Here is a 7,339-nt window from a genome sequence, read left to right as displayed (position 1 = left end):
AAAGCAGACTTTTAAAAACCAAAACAAACTATAGATAAAAGGAAACTTCCATGTTTTGAAGCTAAGCGGTAAACAGGGAAAAAGGTAATTTGCACAGGAAAAAAAAACGTGCTCTGAATCTTGACACCTGTCTAGCAGGAGGTTCAAAAATCTGTCAACATTTTACACAAAAGGGATCGGTTACCAAGCAACGGCCCTCCAGCAGATGACCTATTGGCCCTGTCTGTCGGTGCTAGAAACTGCTTCCTAGTTAAACGCCAGATTTAATGAGCCGCAGAGTGCTCTTTCACCTCAGCATGAATTTTGACGGTAGTATTATTTGTCCATTTCATGAAGCTGCACTTTAGAGCCATGATCGGTTTAAAGCAAGGGTTTGTATTGGAGGTTCCAGCTTTTCACAGAGACAATAGTATGAAAATCAGGGTAAACTGAGCATACACTGCAAACAAAATAATTCTTCAATTATTTTGTATTACACAATACACATATTACACTGTAATACAGTCGGGGAACATCCAGAAAGACGGCTTTAAAAAAAAAAAAAGAAGAAGAAGTAAATGACCATGACTTGCTTTACTGGTCATTTCAAGTTCTAACATATAACCAGCTCATTCCTTACCGACCAGCTATGACTGAGAACTCATACAGGTACATGAGCATTGGAAGGCGATAATAGGATGTGTATAGCTTATAGATAAACCCTGAAACACACTAAGGAAACAAAAGCCCACGACTAATGGGGGTTAAATGGACTATTATACAACTTTTCAAGATACAACCGTTTGTTTGACTTTTAGCAGCATCTCCAGCTCTTGTGCACATTATGAACGGATGCCAACGTGATCCCAATAAATGACTCTATAACACCCAGGTTCTGAACTAACCCAAGCTGTGACTTGCATGCCATCGGCATACTGTTCTGCTCAATGGGCTAGTGCAAAGTTGCCAAGATTTTATTTTTCTTGGGTGAATATAAACTACTTGTTCTGACTAATATTTGACTAGTTAAAATAAACACCCCAACAATGCTGTAGAGCGAGGACACGCTTAGACATAGGCTGGGAAGCTAGAATCTTCACACTGCAAGCATCTTTTGTTTACGCCATTTACCATTCATTTATAAAGCAAGTACTATATTTTTACCTCTAAATCTACAGTATGAAACGATAAAATGAAGGTCTTAACAATAAGCCACACTGACTACAGCTCTTTATATTGCCACCCTCTAAACATAAGTCAGCCCAACTCACACACTTACAGAATTTGCAGGTGACATATCCTCTTCGTCACTCGAAAAGTCAAAATTTCCCTCTTTGTGGAAAACGTGATTTAAGTAGAGGTGCAAATAAACATCTTTCTTTTGGTCACCCCAAGGCAGGGGCACGTTATGAGAAATTAATCTACTTTTTAATTGGTCTTTAGAGAGCTGGGAAGGATTTTCTGCAAGGGCCGGCATGGCTGCCAATATGAAGAAAGACTGACTGCTCAGAAAGGTCAGGCAGCTGGCAGGCTTGAACATAAAACTGCTCTCATAAGCAGATCAGCTTTAAAATAGCTTTACGTGTAGAAAGGGACAAAATAAGCATAACAGTCTGTATAATGATATGGAGACACCAGGCTATACTACTGCTCTTTCTTAAGGAAACTCAGTTACATTCCAGTCATCAAATACACAAACACACACATATCTATCTATCTATATATATCTATACTATATATTACACACAGTATATTTACATAGACACACACATGCAATAATTTAAGTAAAATGGGGGTGTACGGTTATGGCATGTCTGATCCCAGAATGACAGCAAGGCTGAGAGTTTCTCCTGTCTGAAGGTATCTGATTTTTTTATTTTTTTTTTACAGTAATTTTCAATCAGAGAAGCTGGTGCTATACCGCCGATATACTCTGCACCACGATCAGATAGCCAGAAATGGTTTGTGCACTTTTTATTACGTGACAAACGGTCATTATATAGGGCTTAAACCCCACTATTTTAATTACGACACGGTATATCAAGAAGGGCAGGTGGGGTTACAACACTAATATGCATAAATCACTGGCAAGGCTGTTTAGGGCAATAGACTGTTTACTGCACCTAAAGTTTGTTAGACAAGACAAAATTAACCATTGAGCAAATTCCCATGGCAGTCCACACCTTTTTCACCATGCTATTACTCCATAGAAGCGAAGGGAATAGGTTGCGGCCATGTATCTAACCACAGTTCCCTCCTTTCCAAATCAAGCCTCTGACTATACGACTTGGGCATGCTGTCCTGATCTGACCCCAAGCACCCATTCATAAAGCTCACCGATTCACCAGTTGACTTTTTCAGAGATACTGCAGCTGTTTTTAACGAGTGCCATATTACCGGCCTTTTAATATTAGACATGCATTGGTGTGTAAATTTTAGACCATTCTTTGGTATTTGTATTGGAAGATTAATTTTCGATCATGCTGATTTTGCAAGTACACTAAGCAACTGGAGCTTTTGACATTTTTTTTTCCAATCTTTCTTCAACCATGATTTCCCCTTTTCCATGTTTAATGCGCCTATACCAGTGATATTTTCTTTCAAGGAAACAACTAATCTAAATCGACAACTAAAATAGCTGTCAATGATTTTCATTATCGATAAGTTGGCCTGGGTACAGCATGCACTATTGTTTTAAAGTTACATGTTAACTTACTTCAGACACATGCTACTTCAGAGCTGAGTTTTATCGAAGTGTATAAAGTGGATATAGAGGCAAAGGGTGATCATTGTTGACCTTATTAGATGCGCCTACCCAGAATGCCTTGTGGTTGCGGCAGCACCATGAAATTTCAGTGGGAAAAACAAGCCTTCTGGCTTTTCTGGTGTCTGTAGATGAGTGTTTAATAATGCTTCTACTACCCCATGAGTTTAATCAGATTAATTAAAAAAGAAAAAAAAAAAAAAGGTCAACTAATCAATTATGAAAACAATTGGTAGCTGCAGCCCTAACATCATCATTTGGGTAGAATATTCCACATTGGCCAGGCCAAATTGGGAATCGAAAAAAGCACAAAGGAAGGGTCTATGTAAAAATACTGGGCTTACCAACCCAAGCACAATGAGGTCAGAGCGTAGCAGCATGTGGACAGAGCCACCCTTAGGGTCATTTTTGCTTCATGCACCCCCAGCTTTAAGCCAGAAGATCATGCTCTCTCACAGGTACTCATTATTTTAGCCAAAAGACCAAGAAAGCCACGACTTGTTTGAGAAATTCTCTTTTTATTTTACATTACTTCAGTGATTTTGGGGTGGGGAGTACTGGATAACCAGTTAAAAATAAAATAAAACTATATACATGGGCCTACTGTGCACTTTTTTCCTCGGGGGGGGGGGGGGGAGAGAGCCTCAATGGGAAGGGCTGTTAAAAAAAATATAAAAATAGGATTTATGTTTACATATGCCTCAAACCAAACTCAGACTATTCTAGAAACCGAATGAGAAAAAAAAAAATACATGACCCCGACGTGATTCGAACACGCAGCCTTCTGATCTGGAGTCAGACGCGCTACCGTTGCGCCACGAGGTCTACGAATGGATTCTGTCACACGGGCGAGTTTTGTTCAGCATCCATACACAGATAGAAAGCCAGCTTTAGTATAGTTTATCGATTATTGTAGCTCGAGTGGGTTAAACCGACAGAAAACGAAGCCTATAAGACTCGAGCGGCTAATCTACAGCCCATCCCAAATAAAATGAGCATTGACACTTGTGTTGACGTCGTGAATCGGCAACATCATTAGTATTTCTTTAATAAGATTTGCATTTGACAAAAACGTAGTAGGAGCGTTAGTACGAAAAAAGATAATAGAATAAAAACTTGACCCCGACGTGATTCGAACACGCAGCCTTCTGATCTGGAGTCAGACGCGCTACCGTTGCGCCACGAGGTCCTCGCCACGATGGTATTCCATGAAACGCTCTCACAGATTGCTTCGCGCTTATGATGTCTATAAACAATTTAACAAGCAAAGCACTCCTATCCCAAGTGCAGCATCGGCGAACGAACGCTTTTCGCGGTTTCCAGTCACTACGAGCTCGGCGTTGTAAAAAAAAAATTAAAAAAAAAAAAATCACCGATTCTACCGTAAATCATTTAACAACCAGAGAATGACGTGCTTTCTACTAATACATAATAAATATAATTTCCTTAATACTATCGCCTATTAATTGTACAGGACGCTTACTCCTTTCCCTCTAACTCACCTGGGCCCCGCAGCACTCAGTTTACTGACATGTCCCGCCTTGTTCAGCGCTAGGTACCACCTCCAGCTCTCGGCTTTCAAACCTCCCGCGGACCGTACCAATTTCACGGGGGAGCGGGAAAAGGCAAAAGTTCTAAACGACACACACTACTTACCAGCAAGAAAATACGTTTGCCGTACATTAGAATTTTAACATTTTTATGTATATGTGTGAGTGGAGAAATAGGAGGTTATAACCGTAAATATACGAAAAACACCACTATTAAACTACACTGGATCCGTCCAGTGAGATATAAAAACTGGGGGTACCGTGTCTATTACAGGTTTATTAGACAAAAATAAACAATAAATTAAATTTTAAATTGTTTTTGTTTTTATTAAAAAAATAATCCCGTAGCGCTGACGGTTTCTCCAGATACCTTTTGAGAAACAGAATTTAATTGCTAAAAGTAATTTTTTTTTTATTTATGTATAGGTTTTTTTTATCTTATTATTACTCCTAATTTTTATTGTTTGTGTGTTTTCAATAAAGAATCCTACTTGTCATGCAAAAAAGGGGAATCTTGATTAAGCCAACATAAGGTAAAATGGCAAGACAAATACATTATTCCAAACCCTTGACGCTGTTGTTTATATACACTCATATCCACCAAACATTTTGAGCTCCTTGAAAAGAAGTACCATATTTGCCTGATTATAAGACGACCCCCCCAAAATCTGAATATTAATTTAGGAACAAAAGAAAAAGCCTGAATATAAGACGACCCTATAGGAAAAAAGTTTTACTAGTAAATATTAATTCATGTAAACTATTTTTTCATACTTAATAAAAGCTATGAAAGATAAAAATATTTTTTTTGTTTTTATTTCCTTTTATTTGCCCCCCAGTTATGCACATCTGCCTCTTATATGCCTTATACCCTCCTATATGCCACTCTGCCTCCCTGGTTTGCCTTTAACTCCCTGTATGCCACTCGGCCTCCAGAAATGCCTTATGCCCCTTTATGTCACTCTGCCTCCAGAAATGCCTTATAGCCCTATTTGCCACTCTGGTATATAGGGGGTTAAAAGGCATATCAGTGCTTCTGACTCCCTGGTGCCTGGTGCACCAGGTGCAGCAGGTGTTCCGCCGGAACTTCTATGAGCACCAGTGCTGCGTCATAGAAGCTACGGCGGAAGTACAAGCAGTACTTGTCTGCGTTCATGGAGCGGATGTTCACTGGCTGGCAGAGAAGAGAATTTGCCGCAGCGCTGAGGGGAATTCTCCTCTCTGGCAGCCGGGGAAGGTGCGTGATGCACATAGACAACCTCTGCTGCTGCCTGCACTTTTGCCTTTGCCCATTGTAAGAGCCGGCAGCAGCTGAGGTTACCAGACAGGAGGATCCAGCTCCCCTGCAGCGCTGCGGGGCATCTGGATCTTAGTCTCATAATCAGACCTCATTTGACGCTGAAAAAAACCTTGTCTTATAATTGAGCAAATATGGTACATTAGGGAGGTGAGAAGGACATATTTGGGTACCAAAGAGAGATTGTATCTTCGGAAAAGAGGGGCACTTTGAAGGTACGATTAAATTACACAGACTTTATCGGGATCCTAATATCAAGCGACCAAGGAGGGAGATTTTGTTTTAGACAGTGTGATAAGAGGTGGTTAGAACATAGGTATTTAACAAGACCGCTTATGTACAGGACTTTCCCTTATGCTATCTTATGTGGCAGAAGTTTTTCTTTAAACTATGGGCATAACTTTCAAAGATCCTATATATTATAAGCTTGCAGACGGGCCCCTCTTTCCCTAATGCATTGTTTAGTAGGAAAAGCTCTCCCAATGGACAATTCCATCTACAGACATGTGTGTGATGTGTATTTATAATTATTATTTATTGTTTTATATAGCGCCATCAAATTCCGTAGCGCTGTACAATGGGTAGACAGGACATATCAAGTAGTATGTAACATAACAAATTGACTAACAGAGACAACAGGTGAGGAGGGCCCTGCTCAAAAGAGTTTTCAATCTAGAGGGATTTAGGGTGTATTACACAATAGGTAAAAGTGCCGTTGTTAGGGATTGACCAGCCACACCAGTAAAATTATTGCAGGAGAGGGACTAGGAAAGGTGAGCTAAAGGAATATAGCAGGGCATGCATATGTATATGCATATATGATATGTATCAGAAGGCGAGGCGTACACAACGCTGAATTTAAAAATCAAGAACTGCAGTTCCTAGTCACCCTGTTGTCCTGTTATGCTGTATTTCCTGTATACACTTCTGTTGTTTTTAGATTTGACCCTTGGCTCGCCTGACTGCTCTCCTGCAGAGTTATTCAACTTCAGTTTGATCTGCCTATGTTCCATTCTTGGCTTGTGTGACTACCTGCTCCATGACTCTACCTTTGGCTTGTATCAATGCCAGTTTACTGTACTGAACCTGGCTGTGTCTGACCATCCATTCTGTATTAACACATGGTATCCTGTGTCACCTGTCTGTGACTTCTGCCTGCAGGTGTACCTATATAGGTATCTGGATCCATCCATGCTTTGCCTAAAACACAGTAACAAACTTTACCTGCTTATACCTGAGCCTCTTCACTGTTGGGATCGTCCAAGTCCGTGTTCCCTTGTGAACTCAACCCCTTGTTTCAGGGATGAGTGAGGTGAGTGCTTATAGGCCACAGCGCTCGTGACATTCATAAGCTTAAATTGATTGAAAAACAGCAATTGATGCTGCATGGGTGATCCTATGAAGCCAAGTGTATTTATCGTGATTTTTCAGCCTGCGTGGTTTTGTGTTTAGGTAGCAGGCATGTTTTAGAAAAATATATGCGTATTTTATTTGACTGTTCCTAAATAGCTGGTAAGTTATGTAATAGAATATAGGTTAGTCATACAAAGCAAGGCTAGAAATGGACATTGTTATTCCTATTTCTTAAAATTCCTTAGTTTACTTGCTGAGAAATCCAACCTTGTAGCCAGAGTAGAAGACAGGGTTGTTATGATGCTATAATGTTCTAAAAATTTGTGTTATTTTATTTTTTCAAAATCTCACGTGCCAGATGGTCCTATGAAATATTCAGGTTTTTATAGTATCTAC

The 7,339-nt window shown here is 39.9% G+C and overlaps 2 non-coding genes across 2 annotated transcripts; both read right to left on the bottom strand.

Annotated features, from left to right (window-relative positions):
- Positions 1 to 3,496: 3,496 nt before the first annotated feature.
- Positions 3,497 to 3,568, bottom strand: TRNAW-CCA (transfer RNA tryptophan (anticodon CCA)). Its single transcript has one exon. It is a non-coding gene; the product is annotated as a tRNA-Trp (tRNA).
- Positions 3,569 to 3,860: 292 nt separating this feature from the next.
- TRNAW-CCA (transfer RNA tryptophan (anticodon CCA)) lies at positions 3,861 to 3,932 on the bottom strand. Its single transcript has one exon. It is a non-coding gene; the product is annotated as a tRNA-Trp (tRNA).
- Positions 3,933 to 7,339: the final 3,407 nt, after the last annotated feature.

Source organism: Sceloporus occidentalis, unplaced genomic scaffold (genome assembly GCF_023333645.1).
Source record: "Sceloporus occidentalis isolate IW3139 unplaced genomic scaffold, rSceOcc1.0.p SCAF_55, whole genome shotgun sequence".
NCBI classification, from domain to species: Eukaryota; Metazoa; Chordata; class Lepidosauria; order Squamata; family Phrynosomatidae; genus Sceloporus; species Sceloporus occidentalis.
This window is presented reverse-complemented; position numbering and strand designations above follow the sequence as displayed.